General features: G+C 41.5%; 1 protein-coding gene across 1 annotated transcript in view; it reads left to right on the forward strand.

Moving 5' to 3' along the window:
* Positions 1-25892, forward strand: part of CNTNAP2 (contactin associated protein 2) — a 1454514-nt gene that overhangs the window by 967064 nt on the left and 461558 nt on the right. The window lies entirely within an intron of this gene.

Consider the following 25892-nt stretch of genomic DNA (forward strand, 5'->3'; position numbering starts at 1 on the left):
GCTAAAGCATACAGGTGTTTGGGGGGAGGCACATTTTTGGAAGTGTGCACTCGATAAAATATGCACTTGTGAATGCCAGCTCAGGAAACTCCAAGAATTATACTCCTTTTCGCATTTAGGGTTATGAATAGGACAAGTTCAGAGTTGCAAACAGGACATGTTTGCATGATTTGCAAACAGGAACTAAATTTTCATATACCCTTAACTTCAGCAACATAAATGGATTCCACAGTCCATTTTGGACATGCCCAGAGAGGCTTAGCGCAGTCAGCATATTCCCATAGGTGCATTTCAGGAACAGAACCAGACCCCCCGGAAAGAGTCTGACAATGGACATTTTTGCTTCTCTCCTTCAAAATGTGAGACATAAATATGTCCCATGAAACTACCAGCACTTCATCACTGTGCAAATCAAAGCACAGATAGGGTGCAATGGATTATTGGATTGTGGGAAATCCAAAGCAGTGCTGAACAGGGAAAAGTGGGATTTGCAGGGGTTGACAGAAACACATCTGAAAATAGGTCAAGCTACAGACAAGGAGGACTTCTTCCTTTACACACTTTAAAGGTTTTCAGATTGGAGGAGAGGGGATTTCTAGTGGCAGCTAGGAATGTATCTAAGTTTGCAGCAAGCTACATTTGCCAGTCATAGTAATAAGTAGGCATGTGCTCCGCTCCAATTAGGAGCGGAGAAGCAGTAGCGGATTGGCCTGCTCCGCCTTACCCAGAGGCGGAGTAGAAGCGGACCGCGGACCCCTAGAAGCAAGGCGAAGAGAAGCGGCCATTTTTCGGAGCTCCTAGTCCAGGCGGAGCGCTCCGATCGCCATCTTGAAACATTTCGCCCATAGGATTGCATTGCGGAAAACAATCGGGGATAACTGGGTTGATTTTTAAGCTATCGTTCTGAAAATTCTTGTGCACAGAGAGTCGTGGATGGGGGTCATTTTGAGACTACTCTCACCTCTGCGTCGTGCGGGTCGTGTGCTAGATTTTTTAAAAAATCGGGTCAACAAACAGGGACAGCGCGGCGGTTTTCGGCTTTTCGCCCATAGGATTGCATTGAGGAAAACAATCGGGGATAACTGGGTTGATTTTTAAGCTATCATTCTGAAAATTCTTGTGCACAGAGAGTCGTGGATGGGGGTCATTTTGAGACTACTCTCAGCTCTCTGCGTAGTGCGGGTCGTGCGCTAGAATTTTTGGAAAAATCGGCGGGAAAAATACCTTTTTCAAAGGGCTGAGGGGAAGAGTCAGCTCCCGGTCATGATCACATGATCCCAAAGTTAGAGGAGGGCATAGGCAAAACGGGTAACTTGGGATTCTGGGAAACTTCTCTTTCTTAATCTGAACGGACTTTTCCCAGTGTTTTTTAACACAGTAGCCCCACCAAATGCACAAACACAACCTGAAATCATATACTAAGCCAAGAATAAGAGATAGAAACACAGCACTGCTACCCACCCTAACTTTGGGGAACAACTGAAAAGATGTGGTACAAGGGGATGAGCTCCCCTAGGGCATCTCATCGTGGACGTGCCCCCACTCTCTCCTGCACTGGAAGGCCATCAGAGCCTTCCAAAGAGAGTAAAACGGTGGAGCAATGCCTATCATGAGTCGAAGTGAGCGTTTCCTTCTTAGTGGTGGAGCGATGCCTGTTATGAGTTGAAGTGAGCGTTTACTTCTCAGAGCTGTTGGTGAAGCAATGGCTTTCTTGAGCTGAACTGGCAGCTGCTTCCCTCTCCCCCGGGCACGTCCCCCTATTGCTGGTAAAAGACAGATATAGCCTTTTTAAAAAAGTTCTTCTTGCTGTTTATTGAGCAACACTGCTGCTTTTAATTCCACCCCTCCTTCGTTAATTTATTTGTTTATTTATTCCATTTTATATGCATTACTGGCTTATTACTGGCGGGGGGTCCGTGCACACCCCTAGTAATAAGGATGATGAGACTATTAAAAGAACCATAGCTAGCCTTCCTGTGGTGAGAGGCAGGCTGGATTGCTGCTAAGGGATGTACATATTTTCTTAAATCCAATCCATCTCTGTTTGCAGATTGCCAGGCATCTTTCATTCTGTCATCCACTCATTGAGGGAATCGGATATTTGCAGGGGATGTACAAGAATGTCATTATACTTGTGCAAGTGTATGCTAGCACTAGTGTGTATTGCGCAAATCTCCCGAATGAGTAAAAGCTATTAAGAAAGCTATCAAGACTGATCTCTTCTGGCAGGCCTATCCAGTAGAATTTTAGGATATTTTAGGATGCTTTTAGGATATTTTTAACAGTGTATGCTATGTTTTTAATCAGTATTTTATGTATTTTATTATTGCTGTTGTTCCCCACCTCAATCCAATCGGAGAGGCGGGTAAGAAATTTATTATTATTATTATTATTATTATTATTATTATTATTATTATTATTATTATTATAAATTGGTCTGTGGAATCCACACTGAAAAAGCCAGTCCACTCCAGAATCTGCAGGTCAGATTCATAGTAATCTGAACTCATTTGAACCCGTTGCAGATTCATCTCGATGGAGCCATATTAGATCTTCAGAAATTACGTTGGGTCCCTGACACTCCTACTTCTCCCCCTCTGTGAGATTAGAATTACTCATAGGAGCCAAGAGGGAAGTTCTGACTTGAGAAAAACAAAACTTCCAAGCTTGGAGCACTATCTAAGACCTTGGAGAATATTTCCTGGGGTGCTGTTTAAGAACAATAGGATTGCTCTGTTAACCTCATTATTCATTTGGTAGTAGAAGTGGCAGCTTTATTGGAACACTAAACAAACTGTAAAATGTAGGCAGAAATGCAGACTTTGTGCATTTCTTGGAGTCTTTACAGTTCTGGCTGTCATCCCACCCCATGTCATCACCCTCAAAAAAGCTTCATGGGAGTTAAAATGGCCCTATAGTGAGCCAGGAAGGGTTTCTGCTATCTTGAGGCATGTCTACACTAGGGATGGGGAGGGGGAAGATCTCGTGATATGCTGCTCATGAGATCCTCCCCCTCAGTCCACACGCAGCATGCGATGTCCTGGGAGGAAGGAGGACATCACGGCCACCATTTTTTTATCATTGAAGGTGAGTGCATGAGTGCTCCAATGATAAGGTTAGGTTTTCTTTTTGAAAAAAAATATTCCGCTCCCCCCACCCCACCCCCAATGGGCATGGAGTGCCTGAGGAGCTCTGTGCCCCATGCCCAGTTCCCGGCTCCTCAAGTTTACTTGCGAGGAGCCAGGATAAAACTGGGATGGACGCCCACATCTCTGGTGGTCCTGAGACGATCCCGAGACTGTGGGAAAAGCTAGACTAAAAGTTGTCCCGGTAATCCCAGGGGAAATGGAGGGATCATCCCTCCCTGCCCCTGGGATCCCCTGTGCATCATGTCGATGCACAGGGAGGATCCCAGGGTGATCCCTGGGATAAGCCATTGTCTAGACATGCCCTTGGTTATTGTTGCCTGCTCACACCCAATGTGGTGTGCTATCTCATTGAAAGCTTAGAGTAAGGCCACAGCATGTACCAGAAATCAAGATGGCAGCTCTTGGGCAGCCATGAAATGCCATAATCCTGCCAGTATCTTATTGAAGTCCTTGCCAAGCATAGTTTATCTCTTTCTCTCTCTCTTTTTCTGTGCAATGTCCCTGGGAGAGAGGTCATATCACATCATCTTGTCTGTCACTCCCAGGGGCATTTGTGGCCCCATTTTGAACACCTGTGTGATGGTTGTAGAGGCATACAGCCTTTCTAGCTGTTTATCTGTTTTCTTTTCTGGAAAAAAAGGAAAGGAAAGAAGAAGAGAATGAAAAACTTTAAAAGGCAGACCAACTCATAAGAGTGTAAACATTTGAGTTCAGAGAATTGTGAAATCCAGAGTCTGAAATATTTTCCAATCCGCACATTTGCCCAGATGAATTCACTTTGGAATGTGGACTGACCAAATTCCTTGAGCATTCTTAGTTATATCTTGCTATTTCTTGGGAAACTCAGAGCAATTGGCATGAGGCTCCCAGTGCTCTCCAATCCTGGCATTGATCAGGTCACACTCACAGCTTTAGGGATGCTGCAGCATTGGGTACTCATAGAATAAGCTAAGAGAAAACAAAAAACAAAAAACTTTGAGCAAGAATTCCAGGGTGGGATTTGAGAATGTTTAGATTATCAGTACATTTTCCTGCACAGTGTCAGTTTATGCCTATTTATTATGTAAAGTAGGCACTGTTCATGTTTGCTTCCCTCTAATGTTCTAAAGTATATTAAGTGATAGCTGTCATGGGAATAAAATCAGTGTATTTCATATTCTGCTTGGTGGCACAGTGCTGATTTAAAGAATTGGTAGTTATAGGTCAGTTTTTAGATGGAAAGGCTCTTAGAGATAAAAATGGACAAAATCAGTGCGCATGAACAAACTTTTCAAAAGGTTATCGTGTTCCTGCCTCCAAATGATTGGCAGCAATGAAAATACCTGATTGGTGATATTTCAGGTCCTTTATTTGATACACATTTGTCAGCCTTCTGGCCATGACATTTAACAAATACAGCAAAAAGAAACATGTTAATAGAAATAAAGACAGCTCAAGTACAAGGCTATGATTTTTGTTTGTTTTAATCGGGTCCCGGTGTCAGCTTTTAAAGTTGAATCTCTCATAATGGAATCTAAAAAGAGTGGATGACATTTTGTGTGTGGTTATATATTAACCTGGACTTTGTTACTTATGAGGGGGGAACTGTGACATACAGACTACTAATCCCATGTGTTCTCCATTTAAGAGATATGGAAAATATTCCATGCAATAAGCTGAAATAGACAATATGCTAAGCTCACAATGCTGATAAAATGTATTTTGGGATTTTTTTGTGAGAATTTGGGGTTTCCTTACCAGCGGGAACATATAACGTGGTTGCAAGTGATAAATTATCAAGTTTTATGAGATGATGAAGTGGGAACTGCTGGGATACAAGAAGAGGAGATAATCAAACCTCTGCTGGACACTGGAATTTGGTAGAGGCCACATCACTGGCATTAGAACCACAATTTCAACTGTTCCTACATCTTGTGGTATGTCATTTCTACACTCATGAATGTTAATATGAAGATAATACTCTTCCTCCCTGACAAACTCCATAAAAGTATCCTAGTAAATAAACGTTAGTACAAATGAAGTGTCATGTGTATGGTTTAAGACTAAGAGCTTAAGGGCGGGAATATCATGGTTCCCTAACATCGCTCCTCCACCCCCACTTCTGTCACACAATACTTCCTCCTTCTCACTGAGAAGAAAGAGGAAGTAAATAATGACCAAGTGGCCCATTCGGTGGGTGTTTTCATCACGCCACTTCTCCTGCACACAGCAAGAGATCACAGCAAGTTGCGTTTCTAAAAATAAATCGGACTTATTGGGATCTTTTTTTGTCCCCGAAAGACAGCCAGAAAGAGCAGAAGATGCATAGGAGGTGGACAAGGTCATGAATAGGATCCATGAAAATCTATGAGTGCTCAGTAATGAGCATTCTATAAACCGCTCATCTGATGATGCCCAAAATGCTTGATTTACAAAGGAGAGGAAATGCTGTATTCCCAGGATAATACAGCATATTTAGAACTGAACCCAATCACTTCATCAACCCAATCCTAAAATTATTATTATTATTATTATTATTATTATTATTATTATTATCTTTTTATATTATTATTATATTCCGCCTTTTGCCCAATGCTGGGCCTCAAGGCAGCTTTACAAAATTAAAACATATACAGGTAAAAATTATAAGTAAAACATAAGTAAAAGAAAATAGGAGAGATAAAGGTTAAATATTCCCCCTTTTCTTACATTAAAAGAAAAGGTAATGTGATGAGCTCGGGATTTAGCACATGAAATTTAGCATCCCCCCTTCTCTCACACACAGAACCGCATGGGAGCCCTTTCCCTGTGGTGCTATCCATGACTGCTGGAGACGCATGTGTAAAAACATTCTAGCCAAGTGGATAAGGTCAATTGTATGGGCTAATTCAAGACATGAATATAATTAGACACAGCACATGTCTTTCCATGCTTTTAAACGTCACCATTTAGAAATAGGGCATGCCAATAAAGCCCATTTATCACAGACTTCATGAATGTGTGAACCTTCACAGTCTAGAGATGGCACTGTCTATTAGAACCATTATGGTTTTGTCAATGGCAGGTTGACTCCCCTTTTGACTCCCTAATGAACTTTTCTCAGTTGACTGCTGGCTGATGGAGGTCACAAAGAGAAATAAGATGCTATTATTCCCTCTCAGTTTTTCCAAATATGAATTAAGTAATTAAAATAAATTTAAAAATTGGAGAGAAATACTTAGCATTATAAGCAGTACTGGACTGTTTTATTAATTTATATTGCATTGCATTTCTTTATGAGTCATTGCCATTCTTTACGCCCTTTGTTGCCTCATCCACCTGTCCCAATTTATAGCCACGGGAAGAGAAAAGCTTTTGTTCATCCGGCATTGTAAAAAGGCGAGGTGTTTGTTTGTTCACTCCCATCCAACACTTTGAAGAAAATATACCCAGAGGCAAGGGCAACAGCAACCTTTGTGAAGGTCTCTGGTAAACTATTATTTATGTGACTATTGTGATGTTGTTCCATATTTTAAAGGGCAGTATTGCCAGATTGAGAAACACACTTTAGGAAAATACATCAACCATTAACCTTATCCGCCTTCCCAATGAAAGGGAAGAGAAAGGGGGAAAATAGCACCAGCAATGCAGTGACAGCACAAAAACACATTTCTGGGACACAAAAGGCAGTAAAATGCAATTCCTGGGTCTATGCTTTCCATCATTATTATTACTATTGCTTAAATAACAGTAATCAATCTTTACTTCTGCAAAAACTACCTCTCAACCTGATTCAGTGTTCTACTACAGAGGCAGCAGCACATATACAACTTCGGCTTGCTCAAAATGTGAGATTACTAGCATAGTAGCCACCAAAATCCACTTCCACTTGGGCAGGGCTTCACTTGGCAAATGCCACATTTGCAAAAGATGCTATTTCATGGTATGGTTCTGCCCAGGGAGTATCGACACCTTGGAAGGCAAAGCAAATTCCATGAATCAGTTTAAAACCATGTATTCACCATTTCTAAATATAATAAGTGGAGCCCAAATCATGAAGAGGCGATTTCAGTGGTTGCCATGCCTCTAAACAGCCTGTTTGAATGAGACCCCATACTAGAGTTAGGATCTAGTATAAGGCCCCAGTACTGTAAAATGGGGGCAACATCCCCTATTCCAAGTGACTCTCTCAAGTGTTGTTGGCATACCGGTAGCCATTGCTATGTGCATAACCAAGCATTCTGAACCAATCCCTGTGTCTTTAATGGAGATACGGAAAGAGAGAAATGGAGGGAAAGGAGGTGATGTCATTGATTTCCCTTCAGATAGATTCCAAAGGACCAGCAGAGCTGCCTAAATGCATTGTCTGGGCCCAGTGCTGTACCCAAGAAATTAAAAATGAGTGAGAAAATCCGGAGTTTTCTGTAATAAGAAAGGCAGAGGTATGTGTCTGTTTTCGCACACCTAGCTTAAAGTATCATTGTAGCTGCTGCACCAGCTGTCTCTCTCTGATTGAAACAAGAGCACAAACTATCAGCAAGGATATACATGAATTTGGTTTAAGTTCATTTAAGGTCAGAATTTCCCCCTTTTGCACCCATGAACTTAAGCACATTTTTCATGTTAGGGTCTCATATTCCTGAGCTTGCATTTACAAAATGCATGTGCCAGAAAAAGGCATGCTTTAAAAATGCACATTTGGGGGGTGGGGATGTATTTCCCATGTTTTAGTCAGCGGGTGGGTGGAGGAGTACACACTTGGGTGTGCACCTTAACAAAATGAGTATCTAAATGTGCACTTTTCCAGTTTGAACAGCAACAACATACAGGAAGCTAGGTGGACTGAGCTTTGAGGTGGGACTTGGAGAACTTCAACAAGTTCAAGCATCGCTGATTCTCTCATCCCTAACTATCAATGATTCACTTTCACACTCACTCTCAGAATGTTCTGTTAACAGAGAGCTGCTTCTGGGCACTCATTTGGGCCAAGTGCAGCTAAAAGTTAGTGCTTTTTCGATGCCTTGAACATTATGCTACAATCCATGCTGTATGAAATATCTTTTTTTCTTCGTTGTTCATTTGAGACCAGACTTAAATGTTTTGATAGATGCAGGGTTGCCGCAGGAAACAATAGCTTCACATCTTGTTCTTCCCCTCTTCTTGGTAATGTATAACATCATCACACTGCAAATTTTCCAAGTCCCCCAAAATGGGAGTCATCAAAACACATGCAGGGAAGCTCACAGCATAGTGAGGCCCATCATACATTCTGCATCGCCACCAGACATTGCAGGGGGATGAGGAGTAGGCAGCACAGGACTACAGTTTTCAGCAACAGGTGATTAAATGTAAAACTTACATTGACAGAAGCTCAAAGCCATTTTAGAGTAAGTAAGCAACACCACAGGTCTCTTTGTCATAGAATATGGCTGTAAAACATGCTGATCAAAAGAAGGCAATTATTAACCAGGTTTTTACCAAAAATGCAATAAAAATCAACTGTCCTCACATTTGAAACTATCAACCAATATAGGGACCAAATTTACTCACACCAAGGGCACAACTCATTGAATCCAAGGGAACAGGAGACTGGAGTTCTTAACAAAACTTGTGGTGTCAAATGGAAATTTATGCACACTGCTTTCAGGTTGCAGTCTCCCTTAGAGAATGACTGGGTTCACACAAGGTACCAACCCACGATGGATTGTTGTTGGAAACAACCCATGGTGGATTAGTGTGTCATCCAAACCCAGATGGATTTTATCAGATTGGGTGGTTTTTCCGAAACCACCCACCCTGATAACCCATAGTATCTTGTGTTTCTTTTACCCACAGTGGGTTGGCATGTCATCCAAACCTGGACATGCCAAACCATTGCGGGTAAAGGGCATCAGACAACGAACCACTCAGCATTTTTGCGATCATGGCAAAGTCACTTCCAGTGCCCCCTTTCCCCTTGCCAGCCTCAGCCCCTCCAAAGTCCTCTGATGGCAGTTCAGAGGGGCTGTTGCTGCCCACCCCATTTCCTGCCAAGCTCCCCTGTCCCCGCTCTGATCCCAATCCCTATCTGTGATACCTCAACATTTAAATGTCTTCTCTGAAAACATGATAAAAAAAATGTGCACCCTCCAGCCGCCTTCAAATGGCCTTTCGCAGAATACCAGCCTGACTCTTATTTCAGAAACTAATTCTCTCACCTTAAATGTTGGTGCATACAGTATGTATCAGGATATTACAAATGAATGCAGCCTGTACTAATAACAGCGGACAAAAGAATGGGTGGTTAACAACGTTCTGGGGCCATTTGTTAAAAGCAGGAGAAATAATAACTTGCTCGGTAATATAGCGTGCTAACCTAATTAAATGTGTCCTCAGCCCAACATCTGTCTTTGTAATGAACTCAGTGCTGTTAGGGGCGAGCCATATCCTTTGCCTTATGTTTAAATGCATGTTGATAACCTGTGGCTGACATTTGTAATGTTGCTGATAAAGTACCTGAATTTAATCATCTCCCATGCAGGCAAAAAAGGACTTTGTCCACTACTATTTAAAATTCAAACGTGCTCTGCCAGCCCTCTGCAAAGTCACCCATCAGACATTTAGCTCATTTAGAAATAAATAAATAAATAAATGGGTTACAAATATTTATGACCACAATCCTCAAGTGCCCTGCAGATGCCAATGAAGCTGCACTGTTGAAACGGATTTGCTGAATATAATCTATCTGGGATATTAGCTAGGGTTTCCAGAGCCTTATTGCTTTTAAATTTGGGATTACTGTTTCAATAGACAGCCCAGTTAGGCTTAGATTAGATTTAGATCTAAATCACTCTCATCCCATTGACTTGGATAGGGACAAATCAGTTTAGATACATTGACCTATTTGGCCTGTTGATTGGACTGCTCAGTTCACTGAAAGCCATGCAGTGAAGACATAATACTTAAGGAAACAAGTAAGGATGGGTGAGAATTTTGTTTCAGGTCAGTTTTGATAAGAATTTTCCAAAATAATTATCAAAAACATTTTTTTTTAAAAAAAAATAATGACAGTGAATGCAAGAGAAAGTTCACCCATCTCAAGACATACAATCATTGTTGGAGAGGTATTGCAGTCAATATTCACTTGTAAATGTGGAAGATCACTGGTACAGAAAGGTTGGTGATTCCTGATCTGCCTAGGGATGAACTGTTGAAGGTGTGTGGTCTAGTGAGGCATATTAGTCATGTCCTTTTTACCAAAGGGCAAATGTGCATACAACCACTACATCCCCACAACTACATTAATACCAGGATAGTTGGCAAGGATGAGGTGCATGTTGAAGGTGGAGTTGCAAAGCAGCTAGGAAAGACACCTTTATTTAATGTTGGGAAGTGAGAGGAAATATGGATTAGAGCTCCTGTGCATGACCAATATCAAAATATGATCAGTAAATAAAAATCCCCATTAAAAGATTTTTTTTAAAAAATGTGGGAATGGGAGTAGGAAATGGTCATTTATAGACAGGGGTGGGGAACCTGAGACCCGGGGGCCAAATCAAGCCCTCCCGGGTTCCCAATCTGGCCCTCTGGGGTTCCCTAAATAGCCACACCCACCACACTCCTTGGCCTGGCCTTACCCTCTTTCCTCAATACTGATCATTTAGTAATTTCCCAGCTTTTGTGCAGTTTTCCTCCCCATTCTAAAAGGTTAATGGCAATAAGGGCAGTAAGAGCTTTAAACTATAGTATACTGGGAGGGGGGTTGTATTTTTGGCTCCACGCTTTCCATCACACCCTTTTCCCTTCAGCTCTGCCCACCACTGGAATGCACCGCCTAAGAGTTTCTCCAAAATTGAATGTGGCCCTCAAAGTGAAAAGTGTCCCACATCCCTGCACTAAAGTTTCAGTACCAGGAAAGTGCTTCTTATAGAGCAGGTGTGGGCAAATTATGCCCTCCAGATGTTTTGGCCTACAACTCCCATCATCACTGGCTATGCTGGCTAAGGCTGGTGGGAGTTGTAGGCCAAAATGTCCGAAAAGTTACCAATTCCCCACCCGTTTTACACAGCATCCTAACATGCAACAAAATTCTATGCATGTTTACTCAGAAGTAAGTCCCATTGTTTTCAATGGTTCTTGCTCCCTAGTATGTGTTTTTTTTAGGATTGCAGCCTTTAGCACTAAGAAACCTAGAAGCAGAAAACTGACACAGGCTGCATAATCACAGGATCAGATTGCAGGATCAGGCCCATGACTCTGCATTCTCTCCAAGAGACCTTCTACCAACTTGCAAGAGATTACATCAGCTCCTCCTACTGGTGCAAACAAAATAAATGGTGGGCAGCCTGGCTGCAGGCCCATCACCAGTGGAATAGCACCAAAAGGTGTCATCCCTTTGTGGGAGACACTTTGGGGGTGAATTTGAAGAAGAGCCATCCAGTCTCCTAGACAGAGGGCAGGAGGGAATAGATTGCTTGGTCATCCTACACACACACACACACGTTAGGCCTCCAATTATTGCCTGCTGGTGGGAGAGATGTGTTTTAAAAGGGTACAGAAAGGTGGAGGGATACAGGGAGCAGCCATTGAAACCACAGTGAACAGAGGGAGATATGGTAGCAGGAGGCAGCAATTGATTCATTATAGGGTTGTGGAGCACAACAAGTATTGGTTGCTCCCAAGCTATCTCCCATATCAGAGTGCCTCAGCAGCCTTGATAACCGTCACCCTGGGTTGAAAAGTACTGCTGCTGAATGCGAGGTTGCTGAATGGGAAAACAACCATCCAGGACTTTATCTGCCCCTGATAAACAACCTGATAAACAACCATCCAGGACTTTATCACAGAGACCTGGTTGGTTGAGACTAGGGGAGTAAATCTCCCAGGTTCTCCATATTGTAGCAGTCAAGACCTGGGGCAGAGTGCGGGGGAGTCACAGTAGTCTATCAAGTGCCCTATCCTTCAGTCTTCCAGTTTCAAGTATATGTACCTGAAAGTGGGTGTTTGGGATAGGATGGGGATTCTGTGGGTGTACTGCCAGTCTTCCTTTCTGAGCTAGCTGAGATGGTGCTGCAGACTGCAGCTTGTTGTGCCGGGGGACTTCAATATACATGCTGAGGGTACTTTGTCAGCAGTGGCTCAGAACTTCATGAACTTGATGGCCATCATGGGTCTGTCCCAATTAGTATCTGACCCCACTCATTCAGCAGGTCTCACTTTAGATCTGGTCTTCTGCATCTGTAATGTGATATGGAGGTGGAGGAACTTTCTATAGTTCCATGGTCATGGACAGATCTCTACCTGGTTGAGTTTAGATTCGCTGGGACTCAGAGGCCCTGCAGAGGTGGGAGGCCAATTAAGAAGGTCCACCCTAGAAGACTGATGGTTGAGCCCAGGTTTTGATGGTAGCCAGGAGTGTGCTTGCACAGCTGAGGCTAGTGGGCCAACTGTGCCCATTCCGAGAGTTAGGGAAGGGGTATGACACCAGGTTACCTGAAAGACTGCCTTTTTCAGAGGCACATTTGTTGGCAATGGAAAAGAGGGCCTTCTCAGTGGCTGCTCCTAGTCTGTGGAACTCACTGCTAAGGGAGGCTAGATTCGCTCCTCTCTGCTGTCCTTCCACCAGAAGGAAATACCCTTTTGTTCAAGCAGGCCTTTGTCATTTAAGAGGGTCTGTTTGGTTGGATGCTGTTTTTACTCTGTTGTTGAATTTTTAATTGTTTTTGTCATGTTTTAATCAAGTTTTATTTACAATTGTATGCTGCCTTGAGTGCTATTGTTCTTTGCAGAAAAGCAGGGTACGAATCAAATAAATAACTAAATAATCAAGCCACAGTTTTTGATAGAAAGGTTTCCATACATCTCTCAATCCTGTCTCATGTTTATATCTTGCCATTTCTCTAAGCGCTCTAGGGAAGTGAATACCCCCCTCCCCCACTTCCCAAGTTTTATATTCTGCTTGGTGTAGATCTAGCTTTGCCATTCAGTTAAAAAAATGGTTTGTAGTGTATCAAACTTCCAAGAAGGAAAATATGTTAGCTGGGTTAGTGTTCATCACTGACTTTTGTCATGCCCCTTGCTTGGTTTTAATAATGTTTAGCCATAGCATCTTAGAAGTGCAGAGAAAAACATTTATCCTCCAAACAACCTAGTGAGATAGAAAAGCAAAAATACTTCCCATTTTCAAGATAAGCAAAGAAACACTGAAAGGTTGAATAAGTGCTCAAAGCCAACAATGCTAGAGCCAAGCATAAAAGTTGGGAATCTTGGCTCCTGTTCCCTAGTTTTAGATCAGATTTGGCAGTGAGAAAGCACACAGGATTAGAAAAGAGTGCTTTTGACAAACAAAAAATGCATCCCTCATAGCAATTTCAAAACTCCCCTTGCTCTTTGTTATTGTAATGCAAAAGGCTTCCAAACTCATATGAGTCTGTGCCCTGATTCCTAACATGGCTTCTCAATCTCTGTTCTGATTATGATCGTGACTTTTATTTACTTTATAGGACAATCCACCAGGAAATTGCCATTGCAAGTCTTTACACAGCTCTCTTGTTTTCATTAGGGCTTGCACAGCAGAACGTCTGGCAGTATGCAAGAGATAAAAACCAGACAAATCTATAACACTTACTAAAAATAATGAAGGCTACATATTTCTTTGGTGAGGGACCGTAGCTCAGTACTGTAAGACATGCTTTGCATTCAGGAAGTCCCAAATTCAATCCAAGGCAATCCCCAGGTAGGACTAGGAGCTGCCTGCCTAAAACCCAGAAGAACTACTGTCAGTTGTTGTCAACAATACTGGGATTGATGGACCAGTGGTCTCACTCAGTAAAAGGCAGCTTCTAATGTACTCTCCTTCCTTCCACTCACTGCCAAAAACTGACATTGGCCAATTGTGCAATATTATAGTAACTAATCCCTTAATCTAAAGTCCGTGCAGAATCTCAAATTCCTCATAAGTATCATTACTTTCTAATACCAAAATAGCTGCCTTTCTGCAAAAATTAATTCCTTGCAGCAACATGTTTTGGTAATTCAAGTGCAACTATCAACTAAGGGCAGATCCATAATTTACTTTCTGAACTCAGGTACAAACACTACACATGATTAAATGGCAAAATCCCAAGGGGAAAGATCGATTGTGAATAGTGCAGACAACTATAACTTGGTGGTTTTTCCAGTAATAAGCACTAGGGTCAGCTAATTTGAAGGTCTGTCGGAGGTCCGATCTCTTTGGAGTCATTCGGGGCTCCAAAGGTATCCAAAGTATCCGCAGATTTTTTAGGCTTCATGAGGAGTCGTTTTAACTTGGTGGACTAACTGAGCACTTTTCCAGCACAGTGGTGATCAGGAAAGGATTGCCTTCTTTGTTCATGGGGGTGAGGTGAAATCTGCTATGAATTAGGGCCCTGATTTAAAACACATTTAGGGCGCAATCCTATGGGTTACACCCTGGGTACTTGTATCCAATGCAGGGAAGACAGAGGGGATTCTCTCTGTGTTCCATCAACCCTGCACTTGTTGCTAGATGCTTGACTTTGAGCTTCTTCCTGGGGAGGGGGGAGGTTGCACATCACATACGAAGCTCTCTAAAGCAGCTTCCATGGTCTTCTCCTCTCCCCACCCCCAGGAATACCCCCCTTTTGCCCTCTCCATGCTCAGTTTTATGAGCATGGAAAGGCAGCTGCCATGGTTCACTCTGTGCTAGCTACAAGGGTGAGGGGGCTGGGAGTGTGGTTTCCTGGCTTGAGTACTGTCTATGAGCTCAGAGCCGGAAAACCGGAAATTTCTATGTCTGTGCAAGCGTTATTTAGGGAACATAGGATTCTTCCCTTGAGCAATTTAAACACTTTTTTTACCTGATCTCCAAAAGTTCAGTGTGAATCAACTTTGATTTTTCAAGTCCTAAGTAGGAATGGACAGAACTGCAAATTTCGGTTTCTCGTTTTTCCACCCGAACTTTGAACATTTTTCCAATCTTAAGTTTGGTTTATCACGAACTTTGAGAATTTTTAAATTTAAAGTTTGCATGAAAAATTGTATTATTATTATTATTATTATTATTATTATTTATATAGCACCATCAGTGTACATGGTGCTGTACAGTTGTGTATGCCAGGTGTGTGTGCATTTCTCCTAATAAATGCATTTTTGCATGTAACTTTCCCCAATTTTGTTTTGCAAACATAATAATCAAACAGGCATATTTTCTTTTTAAAAAATGCATATTGGAACATTATTTCTCCTAATATATGCATTTTTGTTTGCATTTTCCCTAATATACATCCATTTGTATGCATTCTTTGAATGGAGAACTCCATTGCAACATTAATAGAAATGCAAATTTTGAAGGATTACAGAGTTTTAGTTTGCATATCAGTTTGAATGTGCGAAATTATGTACATTCACATTAAAATGTTAACCAAATGAATTGTCCCTCATCCCTAACCCTAAACTCATATGCTCAGTTCTCACAGGCACCAGTAACTCCTCAACTTTAACACTTCTGACTGCAGAATATCCACACACATGGTGCCAAACTGAATGTTATCTTCATCACACTTGTTAGAAAGCATGTTTAATGTTGCCACTTTTATTCCAAAGGAAAAGAAGCAGGTAGGGACCCAATTCAGTGCTGCACTCGTGGTCTATATCAGGGCTCTGCACCAGTTTCCAACCAAATCCTGCCTCTTCTTCCCTGATGCTTTTTGCCCCAGAAGTTGCTACTTACTGTATGATGAACATGGCACAGGACTGGAGTCCCACTAGAATTATAGAATCATAGAATAGCAGAGTTGGAAGGGGCCCACAAGGCCATGGAGTTCAACCCCCTGCTCCATGCAGGAATCCACCTCAAAGCATACCCGACAGATGGCTGTGCAGCTGCCTCTTGAAGGCCTCTAGTGTGGGAGAGCCCACAACTTCCCTAGGTAATTGGTTCCATTGTCGTACTGCTCTAACAGTCAGGAAGTTTTTCCTGATGTCCAACCAGAATCTGGCTTCCTGTAACTTGAGCCCATTATTCCATGTCCTCCACTCTGGGAGGATCCCTCCTCTGTGTGACTAGTTGCTTTTCCTTCTTATCAGGGAGAAAGGTTCTAGCTTACCCTTGTCCTTGATATGTTCATTTTCTATGTGCAGAGATGTACTTATTTATAACTGTATTTGTTCATTCATTCATTTATGTTTATGGTGGAGCATTCCATTATGTGATCCCCTGTCTGCTGACACAAACAGGCTTACCACCTCATTTACTGTTTATAAGTACTACTCCATGACACAGTCCATCATTACAAAAAGAATTTGTAAGATCAAGAATTTGTGACATATTGGTGTTCCTACTGGGGAACTGCTCACTACTTAACTTCCTTTAGAGAAGTAATTCTTAGTGTATTTTTGTGAACTGCCACAGAGCTCCGGCTATTGGGCGGTATAGAAATGTAATAAATAAATATAATAATTAAATAGTGTTATTTTTATGTGTCAGAGATTTTCAATTGAGCTATTGCCTGTTCAGTGGCATTAGCTCAATTTAAGTTTAGAGTTAGCACAAAAAGGTAAGCATGGCTAGCATGCAGTGCTATCTAACTACCAGATATGTTGCCAGGAATGTTAAGAAGTTGGGGCTGAATAAATCAATACATTTACTTCTTAGGGGAGCAATTTCTATAAATGCTGCTGCTCTCCTGAAAACCATTCCTCCTTGAATTCACATCTGTTTTCTATAATTGTCAGCCCTTTTAGCACTTCGGTAGAGCACTTTCTTTATAAACAATCCTGGGCAAAAAACCTTGTTGAAGTCTTTCATTGGTAGACAAACAGAACATTGGTTGATTTCACTACTGAACATTTAATGAATTTTCTATCTCCCTTCTCATGTTTCACTTTTTGTTAAATGCTTCCTTTGTATCCACAGACCACATGGTCTCTCACCCACCCACCCACCCATAATTGCTGCTCCACAAAATAAAATTGAACCAAGCCCTTCAACTCAATACAATCCAAGTTCTAAGTAAGGGCATTACATTTCTGAGAAGTTCTCTGTTTTACATTCCAGTAATTTATCTCCCACCAGCCTTCCTCGACACATACAAGGTAGCATTTTTGCACATCTCATGCATGATTAAATCCTTTTTTTCATATGCCACGGATTTTCAATTCAAAACTAGTAATAGCTCATATTTTTCTTTCACCATTTTATGGATCCCCCCTTTAACTTGGAATTTCAGTAATCCATTTTATCAGCAGAGCCTCCTGAGTTAAATTGTAGTTTGCATTCAGCTGGGAACCATGCATTCTTCTGTCTGTAAGAACTGTCATTATCTTGTAAACCACCCTTGCTTTTTCATTGAAATTTGTAGCATTTTGTCCCAGTCTCCCATCCGTCAGGGAAAGCATATTTGCATAGCATCATTATATATATATATATATATATATATATATATATATATATCAGAATAATCTACTTCTGTAGTTGAGAAAATTGCAATATAATTTCACAGCTCTTGCTTAGACATCCCTCTGGTTTGAAGCTACAATTTCTGAGTTACATCCTTGAGACTATAAATAATGGATTAGCATGTAATTTAACTGTGACCCTCCTTTATGAGACTGGAGGCTCAGCATAAGTATATTTTTGAGTAGTTTATTAAATGTCAAGCCGCATTTGATAGTGAGAAGTTCGTTATGTGCTACATTTTTGGTGAAGGTTTGGGTGTAAGCTACTTGACACTCCTGGGGAGGGTCAGAGGTAGTTCATGACTGTGGAAGAGTTTTAAAGGCTAGAAATTAATATGAGCTATGAGCAGATTATATAATAGAATCCTGAGAATCTATTTTTTTATTCTTCTTTTTTCATAAAGGAATGTTAACTTTCATGATCTCAAAAATAAACATGAATATGTTTTGCAATAATTTTTAGGGTGATCCTCAGTGCTGAACAAATTTCACTTCTCTAATACAGCCTTCCCCATCCAGGTATTCTCCAGGTTGGAGAAGGCTGCTCTAATATATCCTATAAATAGGAAAGCCTGTTTCCCCATGGTCTACCATGTTTAGTCAAACTAATGTTAAAAGCCTGCATTAAACAACTTCAGAAAAATAATAATAAAACCTAAAATAATACAACAATAATATTGACCATTACATGTGAGGACCCAAGCCACTTCTTGCCTTTCCATACTAAAGCATATGTTGAGTGATGAGGCTAGGGCTCCCAACAAGAGCATCTTCCAACAATAAGATATCCCTACACTTTGCCTCCTGAAGGATAGCCCCTAATATCCTATCCTCTGTCTCTTTACACAACGTCAACACAGCTATAAACACCCTCCTTGTAAGACTAGATGAGAACTCACATAGACATCACCCAATCCCTTTGCACAATGGAGAATTTACTAGTTATAAACTACCATTGGCACGTTGTATATCCACATTCCCTTTAGAACTCACAGAAGACGAATAACACAGCTTATCTTGGATAAACTGTATCATTACTCAACTGTTCTTTGGATCTTTTGGATCCCCACCCCTATAATCAACCTAAATCCACATTGCCCCTTGATCTTCCTTTGATGTGTAGAAGGTATCTCTTGTCATGTCATCAAATCAATCATGCTCTGAAATAGTTGATAAAACAAACCACCAATAATTTCAATCTAATGGTTTGCACTCACAAACCTGTTTTTGAAAGTGAGCCCATTAGGATCTCCACATGGAGATGCCACTTAGGAGTTGTAACTTTTCCCTGATGGATCTATGTGCAGGGCCTCAGATTCCTATTTGGTTTTATTAATGGATTTGGTTTCCAAAAAGTGATATGGTTAAGGAATTTTATGCAGTTACTACAGAAATTCAGAGGTAATGTTGGAGATTCCTACTTCAACAAAACATCAGAAAACTGTCAAGAGAACCAAAAGGTTTAGTGGCATTTCTCAGGGATTCTGCACATCAGTAATTGAGGTGGTATGTTCATAGCATTATTTTATATAAGCTGTATACATGCAATGAGCCTATCTAAATCTCTTTTAGGTGGATGCAGATAAAAATTTAAGACATTTGGGAGGTAGCGTCTATACCTTAATCTGATGGCTAGGCCATGAGGATTTATGATATACGTGATTGTCATGACATTCAATCATAAAACCCTCCATTAACCATGCTGCAGCATAACGCTGTTTACCAAGGGTGAGCGAAATGCAGCTTGCAGCCCTCACTGGTGATGTTCTTTGCCCCACATCCTGCTGCACCATTGAATTTGTTGCTGAAATTTGGTGGCATGATGGCAGGAAGGAAAAATATTTTAAAGTAAAAATAGCCCATTCTCTGCTGCTGCGTCACTGAATTTCAGCAGCAAACCACTGCTTTAGCTTTTGAAAGCAGGGAGGCAATATATACCCCCTTATATGTTTTAGTCAGAGTGCAGAGAAGGAAAATGTCCGTGAACATTTAGAGAAGGCCAAGAACTAGGGGGAACAGTGGGGAGGAGGAAGGAGAGTCTGGCTTTGGAAAAAAGGCTTCCTTCTTTTTATGTGGTATAGTGGACGGAAATTCTATTTTGGACTGTGAAGAGCTACGTTCAAATCCCACTCAGACATGAAACTCAGTGGGTGACCCTGGCCAGTCACTATGTCTGTCACGTAGTTGTAGTAAAGATAAACTGGAGTAACTCCTATGCGTGCCACCCTATGATCTTTGGTGAAAGGGCACGATACACAAGTTAAAGAGAAATAAATATCCCTCAATATTTCCTCTATCACTTTTTGTTTGGCAAACATTTCCACTTCAAAGAAGAAATCACAGGTGCTCCTTGTTATGCATGGCATGCTTTTAACATATGTTTGAGAGGGCATATAAATAAAGAAAAGAAATTAATTTTCTATGATTGCATTGCTGTCCTATACAAATTCAGTGACTGCAAAAGCAAAATCATGTTTATAGTGCAGTTGGAGTGTATGTATTTTTGCATTTTCAATGGCACATTTCTCATTGATTTTACTGTGCCGCTGAATTTGTGGAAGGAATAAATGTAAAAGGAAAGAATGGCTCTTGCTTACCAAACATAACATAAATTAGCAAACTGTATTCATTGTCATCTGCACAGAGATACTCTAAAAACTACTGCAGCTTTGCATGCAACAAGTTGTGTTAGAAAGCAGTACGTGGCACTAAAATTCTTTGCATACTTGGGAGTAAGTTCCATTGAAACATGTGGCATTTACTTCCCAGTAAACATGGATAGAGCCCCTTTTTTGTTTTAGTCGGCAGCACAGGTACTGATTGATATTTCCCAAAGTAAACACATTGGGTTGGATCCAGGATCTCCCTTGTATGAGATGAAGGGAACTAATCCTGATGCCTATGTGCTACCTCTGATATCCAAGGCACTAAGCCTATATACACCAGTTGTTGGAGAACATGGGCAGTACAGTGCTGTTGCACCTGTGTCCTGCTTGTGGCTTCCCGGTTGACAGCTAGCTGGCCAGTGTGTGTCCAGAGTACTGGACTATGTGGACCCTTGGTCTGATCCCGCATAGCTCTTATGTTCTAAGGGATCCACACTTGGAAGTCTCCAGCATGCAATTTTGGATTATTCTCCCTTCCCCCTCACACACCACAGCTCACCCCAATTATCTGTGCAGCATTTTCAGGGGGGTGGAGATGTTGCCTTGGGAAGGAAGAGGCGAGGAAGCCCCCTTCCACCAGCGCAGTTGATTCAGCTTAAATCTAAATCCAACTCATAAAGCAGAGGTAAAGAACATCTGGCTCTTGGGCCAAATGTGCACCTGCAGGCCTCTAAGTTCAGACCTCTGGACTTACCCCAAGCCATGGCCCCTCACTGGTCCAGCCCTAGGTCATTGCTATGATTTACTCCATTGATCTCTTTCCCCCAAATACAAAGTTGATGCACAAGTTGAGGAAGGAGAAGAATGCCTGGATGCAAATTGTGTACTTGATAAAATTTAAATTCATATCTGTAACTCCACCAACTTTGAGCAACGGCCCACCCACTCTCATAAACTGTGAAGGGATGACACACATTCCAAGCACTCATGGAAAAATAACTAATTCTTAGTTCCAAATAGAACAAAGATGGCCAATGATAGTGTAATATTTCTATCCTGCTTTTCTTTTCGTTTTTTCTAAACAGTCAATGTGGTTACTAAATATAGTTCCATGTGCATCATGGGCTAGGAACTAAGTTTAGTTACATATAGATTGCCGGGTACATTGTTCTTCCCATTTTATGAGTTCTAAATACCAGATGTGTCTAAGCTTTCAGCAAGAATGTAGCCGCTGTAGGATTTAAATGCTCACCTCTTAAATGCTCACCTTTAAGTAACTAGAATGAAAATAGAATTACTGCTGGAACTTACAAAAACGGGAATTCAAGTTGTACATTGCAGTCCAATCTTCACTTCCAAATTCTGATGCAAATATTGAAATGGACATGCTGAAATCTGCTATGCAAATGTTATTATAAGTCCTACTTTTGTTATGAAGCATTCTGTGTTCTCAGAATGTTGTTGTTGTTGTTGTTGTTGTTGTTGTTGTTGTTGTTGTTGTTGTTTTACACCATTCATGTCTTTGCAACATGTTATTCTTTTCCCCACCACATTTTATTTTACATCATATTTTAGCTGTTTGTGCAGTACAACCATTAGTAAAATATGCACCCGTAAGCATCGTTCACTCTATAAGACCATAATGCAGGATAATCTAAGCCTCTAAACCAGCTGCAATCCGGTCCAGAGTGAATATTAGGCATGGTTATTCAGATGCCAGGATCCTGGTAAGGCCCACCGATGCTGATTCTGGCTCTGTTATTTATTTTCTCCCCCAGTGTTCGAAATTAATTTGCTCGTATCCCATTCATTTTAGAGCAGGGCTGTTGAACCTCTTTCAACCTGAGGGCCAACTTCCATTTCAGGTAAGCTTTCAGTGATGGGCAGGGCTGAAGGCAAAAGGGACAGAGCCCAAAATACCAAAAATTACCAGCATATTTTATATTAAAGCTCGTACTGCCCAAGACTTAAGTTTTAGGAGAGACTTTTCAACCTTTTAGAATTGGGGAAACAGCAGAACAAAAGCTGGGAAATCATCTAACGGTCAGGGGAAAGGGGTTGGGGCCAGAGGAAGTGGTCATGGTCATCTGGGGGTACCCAGAGGGCAAGATTGGGACTCCAGAGGGGTGGGATGTATTTGGCCCTCAGGCTTGAGGTCAGGGCCACCCAGAGGAATCTGGGGCCCCGGGGCAATGGAATTTTGGGGGCATCTGTCACTCTCTCTCTCACTCCCTCATACACACACACACACACACACACAATGCTTGTCACCCCCCACTGTATCTGAGCCTGGGGCAAATTGCCCCCTTTGTTGTCCCCCGGGGCAGGCATGCTTGAGGTTCCTCACCCCTGTTTTAGAGAAGAAACAAGTAAGAAATTGCTGTAGTCTAGACACATTAACAGTGCATCTCCTAGCTCTGCTCCTCCTCCTCTTTGCTGTCGCTGCCTTGTCATCCGCCATCATTTCTGTTAACAGTGACAAGGATGAGATTGAGCCATCTTCTCCATTTGCCTTTCACTGTTCCCTTGGGTGGTTCTGCAGATTGGGTCCAGTGGAAGGTGGCAAATAAATGGGGTGGTGACAGTAGTAAGGAGGAGTGGGCCCACTCAGAAAGATATTGGCTTGCCCAAAGACCCCCTGAAACTGGCACTTAATTATTATTTATTTATTTATAACATTTGTATCCCGCCCTATATCATGAAGATCTCAGGGCGGCGTACACGTATCCTAAATATGCCTGGTGTTTGTTGAACTTTGATGCATACACTGACCTGGAAGGGTATACTGTAGTGCAATATAGTTGGATTGTAGGTTAAGCCCTAATTTGAGCTTCCCAAACTACTTACAGTTATAAAGTCTTGGTCTTAGGTGATTGATTAAAATAGCCAGCTTCTGTTCAAAATATAGCACAAAGAAAGCTGTCATTAACATTTCCAAAATCAACTGTATTGTGTATTAATTTTTTTTTAAATTATATTTATATTTAATAAATTCCTTGAGAAGTTCCTCTTTTTAGTATCTGAACTAATTGCTCCAATCTCAAAACCCAGAAAGGTTGTGCGTGTGTGTGTGTTATAATTAAAATGTACCAGTTGGTTACCTACAAACACAATTTGCAGAGAAAAATCTAATTTAATGAAAGGTTAAGCTAAACTTTGCCTGGGTTACTTTTAACTGTAGGTGTGTCTTAACCCCTTCATGATTTGTTTGCAAGCCTCATGTTACTGGCTTATTATTGTACTTTGGCCTGCAGCTGTGTTTTTGAAGGTGTACAGAGGCTATTTTTGTGTTCATATTTCATTTTGCTCCAATTTGCAATTATGTTTGTCTAATTATACTTGACTTTTTTATATTAAAAATAGAACTTTATAGCACATGGTTATAGAAGATAGCCTAGTTCTTTAAAAAGAAGCAGCAATAGCAGCTTTATGGACATAAATAAACTCCAAGCTTTGAATTATAGTGAAAACTGTTGTTATTCATGGAATCTGCAGGTCAAGAGCTTTCCAATGAAGTGTGTTTCGTGGAATTGGTCAGTGGGAAGGCAGTTCAAAAGGAATGACCAACTAATTCCCGACTTTGAATTATATATTTAAGATTGTCTTAGTTCAGTAAAATACTGCTTCAAGGCAATTAGTTGGAAAATGCTCAAGATTAAATGAATTGTTTATGGCTTACAGTACATCTCTGGTTCCAGTATCTATGAACAATGGGCAGTGACCGAAGTGTGGCATGTGCAAATCGTAGAGCAGAGCCAAGCTGCAGTGCAGCACAGATATAGCACAGAGAGATGTAGCAGCCCGCAGGAGTTAGAGGACAGTCTTCCTATGTTCTAAAAAGCATTGCTGGACAGTGGTGCATGTATTTTTGCCTGATGACAGGTGAATCTTGCATTTGAGGGGATGGTTAATGAAAGAAAATTAAGAAAACCCCAGCTTGGTCTGGGGTGCAAAGAGATCTTTCTCTTGAAAATGTTTGGCAATATCTAAGCACAGATGGCTCTGTGAGGACAGATGAGTTAGGTTTTTTCTATTTATTTATTTATTTATTACATTTCTATACCGCCCAATAGCCGAAGCTCTCTCGGCGGTTCTATCTCTTTCAAGGAAGCCACATGAGAAAGAAGGGGTGGTGCTCGCTCTCTCTCTCTCTCTCTCTCTCTCTCTCTCTCTCTCTCTCTCTCTCTCTCTCTCTGTGTGTGTGTGTGTGTGTTAGGCAGGCAGCATTAGCAAGAGATCACAATGGCCAGTCTCTCTCCTTCAGGGAGGCAGCATCAGCAAGAGATCACAATGGCCAGACTCTCTCCTTCAGGGAGGCAGCATCAGCAAGAGATCACAGTGGCCAGTCTCTCTTTTTAAGGCAGGCAACAGCAGCATGACATCACAATGGCCAGCCTCTCTTCTTCAGGCAGGCAGCATTAGCAGGTGGTCACAATGGCCAGCCTCTCTCCCACCCTTAAGCAGGGAGCAGCAGCAGCAACAGTGTATGGACATGATGTCTTTCTCACTGACATAGACAGAGGCAGGAGCATTTGGGCATATTCTCTTTCTTATGAGTCGAGCAGCAGTATGTGAGCACAGTTTCCACCAGAGTCTCTCTCATGACATGAGCAGCAGCATGTGGGCAGAGAAGCAGCAGGCAAGGTAAGGAGAGCTGGTACGTAGGCAGTCAACTATTATGAAGCTTGTACTTATACCAAGTACCCCCAGAGTGGCCAGGCACAGAAAGAGGAAGCAATAATAGTTGCAGGCACAGGAATCATGGCGGCACCGCAGGCATAATTGAATGGCAATGGCCAGAGTTGTTTTTAGGATCATTTAAGCATGATAAGGTTGATAGCGAGCTTTGGAAATCTACCCTGGACAAAAAGGAATCTTGGATGGGCAGAGCTGGATGGGTCAGGATGGTGCGGTTTGGAGCATTGCCATTGGGAAGGGGAGGGACATCTGCTACCATAAATTCCCTTTTCCTATTTTAAAAACAAGTTCAAAATCTTTAAATGAAAGTAGCTAGGGCCAGATCTACACCAAGCAGGATATGACACTTTGAAAACTGTATATGGAGTGTGTCCTTGGCCTCAACTGGTGTCACTACTGTTATAAACCGTTTTAAAGCAGTCGTGTAGATCCTGCCTATGTTGCATTTAAAAAAAAACTTTCAAAAGCATTTCTAAGTGGGATAAAACAGTCTTTTTGGTGGGATGGTGCACCTATTATCTCAAACCACCCTACACCTTGTAATGGCTTTATGAGCATAACTCCATCCTAGGTTTTGTTGCTTGGTCATTCTGGAACATAACAATGTTGAGAATGGGCTTTTATACAGAAAGATGCTTTCCACAGCCATTTATGTAACGTGTCTTGAGCCTGTCCTCCAAGCAACCTACCAACATAAGGACAATAGGTGCATTAAAATCAGGTGACAAACTGCTTTTTGACCCATACATAATCATTGCTACCCTGTTATATAGTGGTGCTGGTTGTCATCATGAGTTTTCCTTCTCACTCAGGTTAACACTGCAAGATGCTTAGCAGCTTTAAAGACTGTGATTTAGTGCAAGCAATCAACATTAAAATATGCAGTGACATTTTGTTAAGCACAGTTCTTTTTAGGGCACATGCGTGAACAGGAGAGGCTGCCAAACAGTTATTAAGGGTGTTCTCTCCAGGCCAGTAAGGTGATGCTATAAACTGTTTGTGTTGTAAGGATTAATGAAAGACTAACAATGTGTGGAGAAAAGTG

The sequence above is a fragment of the Elgaria multicarinata genome, chromosome 1 (genome assembly GCF_023053635.1).
Source record: "Elgaria multicarinata webbii isolate HBS135686 ecotype San Diego chromosome 1, rElgMul1.1.pri, whole genome shotgun sequence".
NCBI classification, from domain to species: Eukaryota; Metazoa; Chordata; class Lepidosauria; order Squamata; family Anguidae; genus Elgaria; species Elgaria multicarinata.